General features: G+C 37.8%; 1 pseudogene; it reads left to right on the top strand.

The window, feature by feature from the left end:
- Positions 1-9668: 9668 nt before the first annotated feature.
- Positions 9669-10857, top strand: LOC148544982 (uncharacterized; annotated as a pseudogene).
- Positions 10858-17541: the final 6684 nt, after the last annotated feature.

Raw genomic sequence — 17541 nt, 5'->3', positions numbered from 1 at the left:
ATTGAGAGTTGCTAATTGACTTGAATTCCACTAACTCTAGTCTTTCCTTGGGAGATGACTAGGACTTGAGGATTTATATTGATTTATCCACTTGACCTTCCTTCATAGTTAGAGGATAACCAAGTGGGAGCAACGAACAATTCTCATCACAATTGATAAGGATAACTAGGATGGGACGTCCAGTTTTCATATCTTGCTAAGAGTTTTCTTAATTATAATTTACTTTCTTGCAATTTATTTTTCTTGTTCCTTATTCAAAAACTCCAAAAAGATAATCTTCCATAACCAATAATAAATACACCTCCCTGTAATTCCTTGAGAGACGACCTGAGGTTTAAATACTTCGGTTATCAATTTTATTAGGGGTTTGTTACCTGTGACAAACAATTTTTTGTATGAAAGGATTATTGTTAGTTTAGAAACTATACTTGCAACGAGAACTTAATTGTGAATTCTTTACTAGAAAAAATCTATTAGTCAAAATGGCACTGTTGCCGGGGAATTGCAAACGTGTGCCTTATTATTGGTTATTGTAAATATTTGCTTTTGCTTATTTATTTGTTTTTGTTTTTAATTTTTATTTGCTACTATGAATTCTCACCCCTGTCACTATGAGTTTAGTTCAAATTATGTTGCAAGGAATGGACACTATAATGAGAACATACATCAAGGTTGGAACAATCAAAGATGGGAGGAGCCACAAAGATTTGATCAACCCTCTTGGCAACAACCCCCTCCAATGCACTATAACCAACAACCATTCTATGATGCATACCAAGACAATAGTTATGGTGGACCTTTTCGTGACAACCAACCTCCACCAAATTACTATGGTCAAGAGCCATTCCAGGGTGCATACCAAGATGATGAATATGGTGGACCCCTTTGTAGTTACCAACAAGCCCCACCATATGCTTATGAACCCCCTTCTCAACATAACTTTGAACCACCATATCCACAAGCCCCTTACCACCAAACACCCCCATATGACCGTAATTCTTATCCACCATACCAACCACCCTATGAGCCATATGAACCATACATAGAGCCACCCCCACTTCAAACCCAACTACTCCCAGGAACCACCACCTCCATATACACCATGTCCATATCCATTCATCCAAGAGCCATATGATCCTAATCATGCAATCCGAGTGCAACAAAAATCAAAGGATCGTCTCAAGGAAACAGTGGATCAATTTCATGTAACTCTTCATCAACTGGAGCAAGCGATAAACCGATTAGCTTTCTAATGTTTGGACACTCATGTGGAGAATCTAATGAAGAACGTAGTAGGAAGGAGACACCAGAAACTCCGGTGGACAGTGAGAGGCATGATTTTGTATTAGAACAATTGGAAGAAGCTACGCTTGCCAGAGAAGAGGTGGAAGTAGTTGAAGATCTCGGAGATGCTGAACCTCTATGAGAATCCAGAATTGTAGAGTATTCCTCCAATGAGATCGAAATTGATGTTGAGGAGGATGGTGCACAGCCTCCAAGGCATGTTCCTTATGAAGAATTGGACGGAATAAATCAAGAGGCAAGTTCCCTTGGTAATGATGAGCATGAATCAAGCCATCCTAATGATTAACTCGCATCCGCGATTGAATCCCTTGAGTTTGAAGAATCTCCAAGTGAATCTGAAAATGAAGTGGAGGTAGACTTTTCTCAACTTCCAACTTATGACTTGAGTAACGGGGAAGGATTAGAAGAATTTGATGAGGTTGCGGTTGAAGTTGAAGAAGGTTGTAAAGAGGTGGAAGATGTCAAGGGAGAGCACAAGGGAATGGAGCTTGAAATTACCTTGCCGAAACTATTGGAGACCTCTCCCCCAAAGCCATTACCATCCAATACAACATTCAAGTGGGTAAAATACTTATCCTTAACCTTTACTTTCCCACTTGAATATGGGCTACTTGAAACAGATGGTCGGCTTTGAGCTCTTTGTGGCTTTAAGAGTAAGAGGGAGATGGTTAGTGGTTGGCAACACAATCCTAGGCTCATTGTGGTTGGGAGCTCAAAATCTAAATGCAAGGGATGGTGTAGAGCTCGAATGAATGGGTCTAGGAAGCAGTTTGGATGCCTTAGTGAGAATTCAGATTGCTTACCATCCGGATGGAATCATGATGATCAACTTGAAGACAGGTGTAAAATCAAGATTTGGGATCCAGGAATATATGAGGATCAATTTTGGGAGCTCAAACCTTGTGAAGAACTCCATCAAAGCTTGAGAAATTTACCTGGTATTGATAGAGCTTATTGGAAGTCCAAGCATTGGTAGAAGTTTCAAGACGAGTTCAAGCACAAGCCACCATGACAAGGAGCTCACCAAATATCCAACTTAAGGACTCTAACTAAAAGTGCTAGGTGGGAGACAACCCACCATGGTAAGATTGTTCCTTTTTATTCCTAGTGTTATTTTATTTTCCATAAGTTTTTTCTTCCCAATTTCTGCATATTAATCTGCATATTGTATTTTGCATTCTGCATAAAAAAAGAGGGATCGACGCACAAGCGCATGATGTGCGCGTCGTTTGCGTATGCACACCTGAACAGAGAGTTGCGCGAGAGACGCGCGGGAAGGGTGCATGGTGCACAAGCCACGCCACGCGTACGCATACCTCACGTGTACGCGTCCTTGTAAAAAGCTCAACCCACGCGTAAGGGTCAGCGACTGATAAACCCCATTTTTAGGGTTTATCTTGTGTTAAATTTAGAGGGTTTTGTCAACTTTTCTCCCATGTATCCAATTAAATAGCATGGTTTTGAAAATTCTCCTTTAATTGTGCTTAAGAGTGAAAACATACTTTTTAGGACTTGAAATAGCTAAATTTAATTCACCTTGATTCCATTAGATGCCTTGATGTGTTTGCTAAGTGATTTCATATTTAGGAGACAAAGATTGGATCAAGGGAATGAAGGGAAAAGCATGTAGAAATGGAGAACTCATGAAGAAATGAAGGAATCGCAAAGCTGTCAAGCCTGACCTCTTTGCACTTAATCGACCATAACTTGAGCTACAAAGATCTAAATGATACGGTTCCAGTTGTATTGGAAAGCTAACATCTGGGGCTTCAAAATAATGTAAAATTTGCCATAGTTTCATCGCGTTTAGGGGTGCGCACGCGCACTGTATGCGTACGCGCTGATGTTGCACATGACCCACTTAAGTGCAACTCGTGACCAGCGATTTCTGGTGCATTTTGGGCCCAATCCAACTCATTTCTGATGCTATTTAACCCAAGGATTGAAGGGGGATGGACCAATTCGTGACCAATTAGTTTAGTTTAGTTTATTTTTGGAGGAAAAGTTAGTTTCTAGAGAGAGAATCTCTCTCTTCTCTCTAGAATTAGGATTAGGTTAGATCTAGATTAGAATTTCTTAGATCTAGGTTAATTTCATGCCTTGATTTACTTTTCCTTTTGTAATTCTTCTTCTTCTACATCTCTTCTCTCTAGTTTAGCATTTAATTCTTGTAATTCTCTACTTTTATGTTGATGCAGTTTTGTTCTTCCATTTTCCTTTAATGCAATTTATGATTCATGTTCCTCTATTATTCATTTGATTTGTTATTGTTTAATTCCTCGCAATTGAGTAGTGTAAATTTACTTTTCTTGCAATTTTACTATACTTTTCTTTTGTACCTTCCAAGTGTTTGATAAAATGCTTGGTCGGATTCTAGAGTATAATTTTATGCTCTTGGCTTGGGAAGGTAACTTAGGAACTCTTGGGTGACTAATGTCCAAATAATTTATGATTGGGAGCCATTAACTCTAGGTCTCACTAATTGAATTGGTGGAGAGCTAGGACTTATGGACTTGGATTGGCATAGCTCACTTGACTTTCCTTTACTATTAGTTAGGGGATGACTTAGTGGGATTGATCCTTGCCAATTCTCATGTTGTGGTTAGTGATAAGGATAGAGATCCTTAACCCCCAAACCTTGCCAAGACCTTTGTAGCTATTAGTTTACTTCCTTGCCATTTATCTTTCATGTCTCTTATCAAAACCCCAAACATAACTCATAACCAATAACAAGGACACTTTATTACAATTCCTAGGGAGAACGACCCGAGGTTCAATACTTCGGTTTACAAAATTTAGGGGTTTGTTTTAGTGCCAAACAAATTTTTGTATGAAAGGATTAATGTTGGTTTAGAAACTATACTTGCAACGAGATTTCATTAGAGAAATTCTAAACCGTCAAAAATCCATTCATCAGCGACGCGTATGCGTGGGGTGAAAATCGGCGAAAATAGCAAATCAAACAGAGAGTTGTGCTGCCTCCACGCTGGAACTGTGCTAAAGGAACAAATTTAACCACGCGTACGCGTCCTTGATGCGTGTGCATCATTTTTCAATATGTGGCGATCCACGCGTGCCTGACGCCTACGCGTCACTCTCAATTTTACGCGATCCACGCGTACGCGTGCTGTACGCGTACGTGTCGCATGCGTTGCAAAATTGAACTAGTACGCCGCCTGATTTTCAATCTTCCTTCCCCCAATCCTACTTATCTTTCTCTTATCATTCTTTCTTCTTTCTTCTTCTTCCTTCCTTCTTTCTTTCTTCTTACTTCCTACTTCTTTCTTCTTCCTCAGGTTTCTTTTATTCTCTCTCCTTTACTCTCTCGTTCTTCATTTAATTATTGCATTTAATTATTTTTCTTTCTTCTCCGTGCATTTTTATGTTGGTGTTGGAACTTTATTTGGATCTTATATTATTATACTCGAGCTTGTGGATATATTAGGGAGTGATTTGACAATTAATACCAATTTTTCGGTTGAATGCATGTTGGATTTCATACTTTTCCTAACATATTTTACATGCCTACCAAGTGTTTGTGAAAAGTTCATATGGCATTGTGAATTCTTAATTATTCTATTATTCTACTCTACTGCCTGTTTTTCACAAAACCCTTGCAACCTTTTATTAATTAAAAATAATTGTCAATACAAACGTGATTGTTAGTTTGTTATATTTGATAATCAAATTGAGCAATTAATGCTTGATCTATGCTACTCATGCCCTTGCTGGCATGCTAATAAATATCTTGCATCTAATTGTCTTAATTTATCATGCTATATTTCCATTGATGTCCTAATTACATGGAATCGCGACCATGTGTTTATGATATTCCTCTTTACCTTGGCATTGATTATCACTTGTATTTTCCTCCCCCTGGTTCTAGCGTTTCGATTTCATGTCCTTTTCTTTTCTCCCTTTTCATGATGGCCACCAGGAAGGGTAAAGAGAAAGCCTCTAACAAGCCACCGACGAGGAGGGGGACGAAAAGAGCACAAGCGCCGATTTACATACCTCAAAGAGCTAATTGTTGGCAAGCACCCACCTGAAGAAGAACCAGACACCCCGGACTCCACTTCACCTACCAGCACCGGGAGCCATGACAACCCCGACTATGGAGATGCTGTTACCAGCCCCCCTTTGTTCCTAACTGATGGCACCGAAGACGGTGCCAAGCTTTAAGTGTGGGGAGGTCGGTCAGTACCTGACTTCCGAAGGTAAGCTCTCTCTCTTAACACCAACATTTTAGTTTTTCTTTTGTTAAATAGAATAGATTGCATGATAATAATTATTTGCATGTATGTTTGCTTGGTTAAAGTAATAAATTTCCTTTTAAGACTCTATTTTATAATATTTCACTAATTTAAATTGAAAAATTTGTGTTAAACTTATTTGAAGAGTATAAATTGGAACATGAATTATAGCTAAGAACACACAACCTGTGAGATTTGAGCTTAATTACATGGTTACACTATTTAACCATAATATTTTATTCTTCTGTATTTTCTTCTCTATAATTGTAATCTATAGTTTGTTCCACTCTATATGTCCAATATTTAGTGTATTTATATGCATGCATATGATTGAGGCCATCATTTGTTATTAACTCATTTATCCCAAATAGCCTACCCTTTCAGTTACCCTTGTCAGCCACCTTGAGCCTTTTATTCTCCATTTGTTCTATATTTTACCACATCACTAGCCTTAAGCGGAAAAACAATTAATTACCCAAATTGAATTTTTGGTTAGCTTAAGATAGAGATTGTGTATCAACTAAGTGTGGAAAAACTGTGGGAACATGGGTTAATAGGGAATGTGTTATGATAAAATATTAGAAATTTGGGTACCTACTCATGTGACACCAAAAAAATTAAAAATCCATGTGCATTGATATGTTATGTTTACTTTTATATTTTAAAAAAACTCAAAAATATTCAATTAAATAAATAAATAAATAAGGAGACAAAATTATCCCAATGTTAAGCTAATAAAAGATCAATGCATATGTGATACAATTAAAGAAGAGTTGATGCATGAGTACATAATGCAAAAGTGGAAATTTTGGGTAGCTAGGCATGATTTTAGAAGTATATAGAGTGTGTGTATAGGTGAGAGCTTAGGTTAGCCAAAGATTCAATTTATAGCTCACTTGGCCATACATATATCCTCACCCTTACCTTAGCCCCATTACAACCTTGAAAAGACCTTATGATGTTTGCATTAGTACATTAAATATTTGTTGATTGGTTAGGTGAAGAACAAAGTTTAGAAAGCATGAATAGGGGAGACTAGAGTGAATTACCCCATACACTTGAGTGATTAGAGTGCACATATACTACCAGTGAGGGTTCAATGCTTGATTCTATGTTCCCGGATTTCATGAGCTGTCTTCTTACAAGTCAACTTGTATTTACTGTATGATTTGAATTAATGATATCTGATTTAAGTTTGTCTTGAAGAACTTATTTACTTTTAACCAAGTATGCAGAACCATCTTCGCATATAGTTGCATTCATATATAGGTTGCATCTCATGAGTCTTACTTTCCCCATTCATTTATTTTATCTCCTTGAGCTTAGCATGAGGACATGCTAATATTTAAGCGTGAGAAGTTTGATAAACCACTATTTTATGGTTTATCTTGTGCTGATTTGAGTGGCTTTTATCAAGTCTTTACACACTTAATCATACTATTTGCATGATTTTACAATTCCTTCCTAGTTTTGTTCTATGATTGAAAACTTACTTCCTAAGCCTTTAATTTGTGTATTTTAATTCCCTTTTATACCAATCGATGTCGTGATCCGTGTGTTAAGTGTTTCAGGCTTTATAGGGCAGGAATGTCTTAGAAGATGGAGAGGAAGCTTGCAAAAATGGAAGGAACACAAGAAACTAAGGAGATAACCAGCGAGCATCGATGCACACGCATGTCTCACGCGTGTGCACGATTTGGAGAAATTTACAGTGACGCGTGTGCGTACCTGACGCGTATGCGTGAATTGGAGTTTGCACGACGACACGTGCGCGAACCTGACGCGTACGCGTGACTATCGCAGAAGACAAGCGACGCGTGCGCGTGACCGACGCGTATGCATGACCAGGATTTTTGCCAAATCGACGCGTACGCGTGACTAATGCGTACGCGTGACATGCGCTACCTGCAGAAACCGCAGAAAATGCTGGGGGTGATTTCGGGCTGAGTTTAGACCCAGTTTTTGGCCCAGAAACGCAGACTAAAGCCAGGGGATAGGCAGAGACTCAAGGGGGATTCATTCATTCAACAATCATTCACAATTTTAGGTTCTAAAAGTAGTTTCTAGAAAAACTCTCTCTAGGTTTTAGGATTTCTCTTAGGTTAGGTTTACTTCTTCTCCATTCCACGTTCAATGTTCCTTTAATTTAGTTTTTCTTCTACTTTTATTTGTTCTAGCTTTCTAGTTTACTAATTTCCTTTTGGTAATTACTTTATGTTTACAAATTCGTTTATGAACTTCATGTTAGATTTGATTTTTCTATTTAATGCAATTTGATGTATTTTATATTTATGATTTTAATTTAGCTTTTTACATTCTTAGCTTGAATTGATTGATTGGAGACTCTTGAGTTATCAAACTCCCTTGTTGATTGATAATTGAGAGTTGCTAATTGACTTGAATTCCACTAACTCTAGTCTTTCCTTGGGAGATGACTAGGACTTGAGGATTCATATTGATTTATCCACTTGACCTTCCTTCATAGTTAGAGGATAACCAAGTGGGAGCAACGAACAATTCTCATCACAATTGATAAGGATAACTAGGATAGGACGTCCAGTTTTCATATCTTGCTAAGAGTTTTCTTAATTATTAATTTACTTTCTTGCAATTTATTTTTCTTGTTCCTTATTCAAAAACCCCAAAAAGATAATCTTCCATAACCAATAATAAATACACCTACCTGCAATTCCTTGAGAGATGACCCGAGGTTTAAATACTTTGGTTTTCAATTTTATTAGGGGTTTGTTACCTGTGACAAACAATTTTTTGTACGAAAGGATTATTGTTAGTTTAGAAACTATACTTGCAACGAGAACTTAATTGTGAATTCTTTACTAGCAAAAATCTGTTCGTCAGTAAACCCTAAACCCTACACCATAAACCCTAAAATACAAACCATAAAGCCTAAACCCTAAACCGTAAACCCTCAACCCCAAACCATAAACCCTAAACCCAATATTCTGTAAACTGGACCGGACCGGCCAATTCAACCGGGTTAACCGAAAACTGGTCACCTAGCCGGTCCAGTCCACCTGCAAAACCGCACTGCAAAAAACTGGTGGAAAAACTGTCCAAAACGGTGGTTAACCGGGCGAACGGGCCCAGGTTTTCCAAGTTTCGGTTTTCCCCTAGTAATGACACGGTGTCATTTGGCTTTTTTATAAAAAAAAAAAAAAAAACAGGCTGAAAAACGCGTGTAGAAGCCAGCCACTTTACTAGTTTACCCTAAATCCCTAATCTCCCAAAATCTTTGAAGAACACTCCACTCCCAACCCTAAGCTCGAGGCTGGAGCTTCTGCATACGACGGACAACTGACGCCGTGAAGAACACTCCTACCGTCACGGGTGGTCGTTCACCGTCGCGGGTCGTCGCGCATTGTCGCGGGTTCTGGGTTTCTGGCTTCTTGGTTTCTGGGTTTCTGGCTTCTGTTTGTGCTATTTTCTGGCTTCTGTTCGTTCTTCTCTTGCGGTAAGTTCTAGGTTTCTGGCTTCTGTTCGTGCTATTTTTCATTTTTTGTTCTGGGCTTCTGTTCTTCTATTTTTTAAAATTTTTGTTTTTTTTATATGATTAATCAATTGTTGAATAAATTTGTTGTATGTTGAATTTGAGAATAAATTTGATGTATGTTGAATTTGAGAATTCTGCTCTGCTCTGTTCTTCAATTTGTTTCATCTTTTCAATTATGCTCTGTTCAATTTTTTGATTTTGTCAATTCTGCTCTGTTGAATGCCATATAAATTGTATGAACTATGAACTATGAATTGATATATTGGTCTAGATTCTGGGTCGCTGGCATTCTGAATTTAGATGGAACAGTCACAAAATGATCAGCAGCAACAACATAATACTGTACAAGAATCTCAGACAGGTTCCTCTCGAGAAAAATCTGACCCGGGTTGGAAATATTTCACTGTAAAATATGATAAAAATCATAAGGCACAGTATAGATGTATCTTTTGTTTGAATACTTATAATGGAGGGGGAATATATAAGATGAAATATCATCTTGCAAATATTCCTAGACAAATTAAAGTATGTAGCAAAGTCAATGAAGAAGTTGAACTTCAATTCAAAAGGATTCTGATGGAAAACAAAAAAAAAATAAGATGGAAAAAAATTTTGAGAAGGAGTCTTATAGTGGGGAAGCACCTGCACAAGAGGTTGCATCGCCTAACTCTGTACAAGCTGTTGTTCCTACAACAACGGGAGACAAAGGAAATAGAAGAGCTGTAGTAGCTACACAAATTGGAAGTTACTTTAAAGAAAGGACTACTCCAAGATCTCAACCGACTTTGAAAAGTGTTTTGGCTAGTAAAGAAATTGTGCACAAGGCTAAGTTGGGACTTGCCAAATGGATTGTTGATGCACGTATTCCTTTCAATGCAATTCAATCACCTTGCTTTCAACCTGCATTGGATAGTGTTGCTGCAATTGGACCTGGTTTCAAGGGACCATCATATGATAAAATGAGAGTTCATTTGCTGGCTGATCTTAAGAGAGAGTGTCAATTGCTGGTTGAAAAGTATAGGAGCTCATGGAAAAGCACCGGTTGTACGCTGATGGCAGATGGGAGGCTGATCAAAGGCAACAAACTTTAATTAACTTTGTAGTTTATTGTCCTGTGGTATGTCATTTGTTAAGAATGTTGATGCTTCTGATGTGATAAAAACTGACAATGCATTGTTTAATTTGTTTGCTGATGTTATTGAGTGGGTTGGGCCTAGTAACATTGTGCACGTGGTCATTGATAATGCTGCTAATTATGTATCTGCTGGAAAACTTATTCATGAAAAATACCCAAATATATTTTGGTCTCCTTGTGCTGCCCATTGTATCAATCTTATTTTGAAAGATATTGCAAGTATTCCTCACATAGATGACCTTGCTTCCCGTGCTTCAAAAGTGATTGTGTTTGTCTACAATCATATGATCTTATTTTCTTGGCTTAGAAAAAGAAAAAGTTGGACAGAAATTGTTCGACCAGGAGTCACATGTTTTGCCACTGTTTTCATTTCTTTGAAAAGTATATATGATCACAAGGAAGATTTGCTGTCATTGATGGTGGACAAATATTTCACTTCTCATAAGTTATCCAAAAGTGCTAATGGGAAGATTGTTAGTTCAATTGTCTTGGACAGTAAGTTTTGGCAAAACTGTGTTACCACTGTGAAAATTGTTGGTCCTCTTATTAAGTTGTTGAGGCTTGTTGATGCTGATGAAAATCCCTCTTTGGGAATCGTGAATGAAGACATGCAAAGAGCAAAAAATGCTGTCAAGACAATGTTCAGAAATTGAAAAGCTGCTTATATGCCATACACGAGTATCTTGAAAATGAGGTGGGATAAGCATTTGAAGCGTGATCTCCATGCGGCAGCGTACTTTTTAAATCTAGGCATTTTCTATAGTGAGGGTTTTGTTGAGAAGGAAAATGTTTTGAGATCTTTACTTGATTTGCTTGATGTTGAAACACTTTGTGATGACTCAGTTGCTACAATACAAGAGATACAACTGTATAGAGATTGTAAAGAAAGTTTTGGGAGGGAAAGTGCTAAGAGAGCGGCATCAAGACTCGAACCTAGTAAGTTATTTGACTTATTTCATATCCAAGTTTAGTTTAGTTTCAAAGTTTAATATGTTGGGTGATAAACATTAAAAGGTATTTGATTTTTGTATCTATGTAGGTGAATGGTGGAGGCTACACGGTGGGAGTGCTCCTAAATTGCAAAAAATGGTAGTCCATCTTCTTCATCAAACCTCTTCTTCATCTGGATGTGAGAGGAACTGGAGCCTTTTTGAACAAATCCATTCAAAGAGGAGGAACAGGTTAGAGCATCAAAGGCTAAGTGACATTGTTTATGTCACCTATAACCTATGCCTTCAATCTAGGTTACATCGAAAGAAGAGGAATTATGATCCAATTGACATTCAAAGCATTGACACAGTAGATTTTTGGGTAATGGCAAATGAGGATGATCCTGAATTTACTAATGGAGATGTTGAAGGCATTAAAAATTTAATATACACTGAAAATGCTATGCCTTTGTATTCTAATGGTGACTGACATAGCAAACTTTATTTCCTTCCATAAAGATACATGTCATTAATATTGATTTTTTATTGAGTTTTCTTTATATTTTATTAGATGGTGGAGACATGGAAGTTGGAGTGGATATGCTTGATGTTGTAATTGAATCCTCAAATACTTCTTTTGGTGGTATTTCTGAAGATGCTACCTTTGGATTACCTGTTTATGATGCAGACATCGGAACACTTAATGATGATAATGACTTCTAGTGTCTCGTTTAGTTGAAGCATTGTTTGTTGAATATTGTATCTTTTGGTTGCAAAACATTGTGTTTGTCATTTATGTCCATTTTAATTTCTTTAGTTATAAACTTTGATATTTAAAGTTGTTCATGACCTTTTAATGATAAATTATATATTGTTTATTTTGTGAAATTGTTAAATTTTGAATCTTATTAGTTTAAAAATTATTGCATTTCACTTTTTAAAATTGTGTTGAATTTTTTATAATTTTACTCTATTTTTAATTAAACCGGTTCAACTATGGTTCAACTGCGGTTGAACCATTGAACTATTGAACCAGTCACTTGACCGGTTCGATGACCGGTCCAATTCTCGCAACCTTGGATAAACTCTAAACCCTACAACCTAAACCCTAAACCACAAACCCTAAAGCCTTAACCTAAACCATAAACCCTAAACCCTAAACCCTAAACCATAAACCCTCAACCCTAAACCCTAAACCCTAAACCCCAAATCCTAAATCCAAAACCATAAACCCCAAACCATAAACCATATCCCCTAAGTCTTAAACCCCAAACCCTAAACCCTAAACCTAAATCATAAACCCTAAACCCAAAACCCTAAACCAAAAAACATAAACCCTAAACCCTAAATCACAACCCCAAAAACCTAAAACATAAACCCTCAACCCTAAAGCCTAAAGCATAAACCTTAAACCCTAAACCATAAATTCCAATCCCTCGACCCTAAACACGAAACCATAAACCCTACAGCCTAAACCCTAAACTGTAAACCACAAACCCAAACCCTAAACCCTAAAGCCTAAACCCTAAACCCTAAAACCCAAACACTAATGCCTACACCCTAAACCACAAACACTAAAGCCTAAACCCTAAACTCCAAACCATAAAAACCTAAACCATAAACCTTCAACCCCAAACCATAAACCATAAACCATAAACCCTAAAGCCTCAACCCCAACCCATAGACCCTAAACCCAGCACCCTTAACCATAAACCACAAACCCTAAAGCCTAAACCCTAAACTATAAACCCTAAAACCTAAACCATAAACCCTCAACCCCAAACCATAAACCATAAACACTAAACCCTACACCCTAAACCCTAAACCACAAACTCTAAAGCCTAAACCTTAAACCATAAACCCTCAACCCCAAACCATAAACCATAAACCCTAAACCCTACACCCTAGACCCTAAACCCTAAACCCTAATCACTAAACCATAAACCCTAAATCCTAAACCCTAAACACTCAAACCTCAACCAAACCATAAACCCTTAACCCTAAACCCTAAACCCTACACCCTAAACCCTAAACCACAATCCCTAAAGCATAAACCCTAAACCATAAACACTCAACCCCAAACCATAAAACCTAAACCCAAATACCTTACACCCTAAACCATAAACCACACACCCTAGAGCCTACACCCTAAACTATAAACCCTAAACCCTTAACCAAAAACCCTCAACCCCAAACCATAAACCCTAAACCCTACACCCTACACCCTAAACCCTAAACCACAAACTCTAAACCCTAAACCATAGAGCCTAAACCATAACCACAAACACTAAAGCCTAAACCCTAAATTATAAACCCTAAACCATAAACCCTCAACCGAAACCATAAACCCTAAATCCTAAACCCTACACCTAAACCCTAAACCAGAAACACTAAATCCTAAACCCTAAACACTAAACCATAAACCCTCAACCCCAAACCATAAACCCCAAACCCTAAACCCTACACTCTAAACCCTAAACCACAAACCCTAAAGTCTAAACCCTAAAAAATAAACCCTCAACCCTAAACCATAAACCCTAAACCATAAACCTTACACCTTAAACCATAAACCACAAACCCTAAACTATAAACCCTAAATCCTAAAGCATAAACCCTCAACCCCAAACCATAAACACTAAACCCTAAATCCTACACCCTAAACCGTAAACCACAAACCCTAAACCCTAAACCATAAACCCTCAACCCCAAACCACAAACACTAAACCCTAAACCATACACCCTGACCATAAACTACAAAGCCTAAATCCTAAACCCTAAACCCTAAACCATAAACCCTCAACCTAAACCATAAACCATAAATCCTAAATCTTGTTTACTAAACCCCAAACCACAAACCCTAAAGCCTAAACCCTAAACCATAAACCCTCAACCCCAAACTATTAACCCTAAACCCTAAACCCTACACCCTAAACCCTAAACCATAAACCCTAAACCCAAAACCCTAAACCTTAAATCCTAAATACTAAATCCTCAACATTAAACCCTAAACCCTACACCCTAAACCATAAATCCTCAACCCCAAACTATTAACCCTAAACCCTCAACCCTAAACAATAAACACTAAACCCTAAACCACAAACCCTAAAGCCCAAACACTAAACCCTAAAACCTAAACCTAAGCCTACATCCAAAACCCCAAACCTAAACACTAAACACCAAACCCTAAAGCCTAAACCCAAACCACAAACACTAAACTATAAACCCTAAACCCTAAACCATAAAACCTCAACCCCAAACCATAAAACCTAAATCCAAAACCCTACACTCTAAATGCTAAACCGCAAACACTAAAGCCTAAACCTAAACTATAAACCGTAAACCCTAAACCATAAATCCTCAACCAAAACCATAAACCCTAAATCCTAAACCCTACACCTAAGCCCTAAACCACAAACACTAAAGCCTAAACCCTAAACTATAAACCCTAAACACTAAGCCATAAACCCTCAACTGCAAACCAAAAACCCTAAACCCTAAACCCTAAATGCAAAACCCTAAACCACAAACCCTAGAGTTTAAACCCAAAAAACTAAACCCTCAACCGCAAACCATAAACCCTAAACCATAAACCTTACACCCTAAACCAAAAACCACAAACACTAAACTATAAACTCTAAATCCTAAACCATAAACCCTCAACCCCAAACCATAAACAATAAACCCTAAACCCTACACCATAAACCCTAAACCACAAACCCTTAACCCTAAACCATAAACCCTCAACGCCAAACCATAAACCCTATACCCTAAACCATACACCCTAACCTTAAACTACAAGGCCTAAAGCCTAAACCCTAAACTATAAACCATAAAACCTAAACCATAAACCCTGAACCCTAAACCTAAATCCTAAATCCTAAACCCGAGACCCTAAACCATAAAACCTAAAGCCTAAACCCTAAATCACAACCCCTAAACGCAAAACCATAAACCCTTAATCCTAAAGCCTAAAGCCGAAACCTTAAAACCTAAACCATAAACTCCTATCCCTCAACCCTAAACACGAAACCATAAACCATACAGCCTAAACCCTAAACCCCTAAACCCTAAACTGTAAACCACAAACCCTAAACATTAAACCCTAAAGCCTAAAGCATAAACCCTAAACCCTAAAATCCAAACACTAATGCCTAAACCCTAAACCACAAAAACTAAAGCCAAAACCCTAAACTCCGAACCATAAAACGTAAACCATAAACCTTCAACCCCAAACTATAAACCATGAACCCTAAACCCTAAAGCCTCAACCCCAAACCATAGACCCTAGACCCTGCACCCTTAACCATAAACCACAAACCCTAAAGCCTAAACTATAAACCATAAACCCTCAACCTTAAACCATACACCATAAACCCTAAACCCTATACCCTAAACCCTAAACCACAAACCCTAAAGCATAAACCTTAAACCATAAACCCTCAACCCAAAATCATAAACCATAAATCCTAAACCCTACACCCTAGACCCTAATCCCTAAACCATAAACCCTATACCCTAAACCCTAAACCCTAAACCCTAAACCCTAAACCACAACCTCTAAAGCCTAAACCCTAAACCATAAACCATCAACACCAAACCATAAAACCTAAACCCAAAACCCTACACCCTAAACTATAAACCACAAACCCTAAATAATCAACCCTAAACACTAAACCCTAAACCCTAAACCACAAACCGTAAATATTAAACCCTACACCCTACACCCTAAACACTAAATCACAAACCCTTAACCATAAACCATAAACCCTCAACCCCAAACCATAAACCATAAACCCTAAACCATACCCCCTAAACCATAAACCACAAACCCTAAAGCCTAAAGCCTAAACTATAAACCCTAAACCCTAAACCATAAACCCTTAACCCCAAAACATTAACCCTAAACCCTATAACCTAAACCCTAACCTACAAACCCTAAAGCCTAAACCCTTAACCATAAACCCTCAACCCCAAACCATAACCTAAAACCCTAAACACTAAATCCTAAACCATAAACCCAAAATCCTAAAACATAAATACTAAACATTAAACCCTAAACCTTAATCCCTAAACCCTAAATCCTCAACCCTAAACCTAAAACTCTAAAGCCAAAACACAAAACCCTAAAACCTAAACCCTAAATCCTAAACCACAAACTCTAAAGCCTAAACCTTAAACCATAAACCTTCAACCCCAAACTATAAACCATAAACCATAAACCCTACACCCTAGACCCTAAACCCTAAACCCTAATCGCTAAACCATAAACCCTAAACCCTAAACCCTAAACCCTCAAACCTCCACCCAAACCATAAACCCTTAACCCTAAACCATAAACCCTACACCCTAAACCCTAAACCACAATACCTAAAGCATAAACCCTAAACCATAAACACTCAACCCCAAACCATAAAACCTAAACCCAAATACCATACACCCTAAACCATAAACCACACACCCTAGAGCCTACACCCTAAACTATAAACCCTAAACCCTAAACCATAACCACAAACACTAAAGCCTAAACCCTAAATTATAAACCCTAAACCCTAAACCATAAACCCTCAACCGAAACCATAAACCCTAAATCCTAAACCCTACACCTAAACCCTAAACCAGAAACACTAAATCCTAAACCCTAAACACTAAACCATAAACCCTCAACCCCAAACCATAAACCCCAAACCCTAAACCCTACACTCTAAACCCTAAACCACAAACCCTAAAGTCTAAACCCTAAAAAATAAACCCTCAACCCTAAACCATAAACCCTAAACCATAAACCTTACACCTTAAACCATAAACCACAAACCCTAAACTATAAACCCTAAATCCTAAAGCATAAACCCTCAACCCCAAACCATAAACACTAAACCCTAAATCCTACACCCTAAACCGTAAACCACAAACCCTAAACCCTAAACCATAAACCCTCAACCCCAAACCACAAACACTAAACCCTAAACCATACACCCTGACCATAAACTACAAAGCCTAAATCCTAAACCCTAAACCCTAAACCATAAACCCTCAACCTAAACCATAAACCATAAATCCTAAATCTTGTTTACTAAACCCCAAACCACAAACCCTAAAGCCTAAACCCTAAACCATAAACCCTCAACCCCAAACTATTAACCCTAAACCCTAAACCCTACACCCTAAACCCTAAACCATAAACCCTAAACCCAAAACCCTAAACCTTAAATCCTAAATACTAAATCCTCAACATTAAACCCTAAACCCTACACCCTAAACCATAAATCCTCAACCCCAAACTATTAACCCTAAACCCTCAACCCTAAACAATAAACACTAAACCCTAAACCACAAACCCTAAAGCCCAAACACTAAACCCTAAAACCTAAACCTAAGCCTACATCCAAAACCCCAAACCTAAACACTAAA

The sequence above is a fragment of the Arachis ipaensis genome, chromosome B9 (genome assembly GCF_059453495.1).
Source record: "Arachis ipaensis isolate K30076 ecotype BB chromosome B9, ASM5945349v1, whole genome shotgun sequence".
Lineage (NCBI taxonomy): Eukaryota > Viridiplantae > Streptophyta > Magnoliopsida > Fabales > Fabaceae > Arachis > Arachis ipaensis.
The sequence above is the reverse complement of the archived record's forward strand: the minus strand, read 5'-3'. Positions and strand labels throughout refer to the sequence as shown.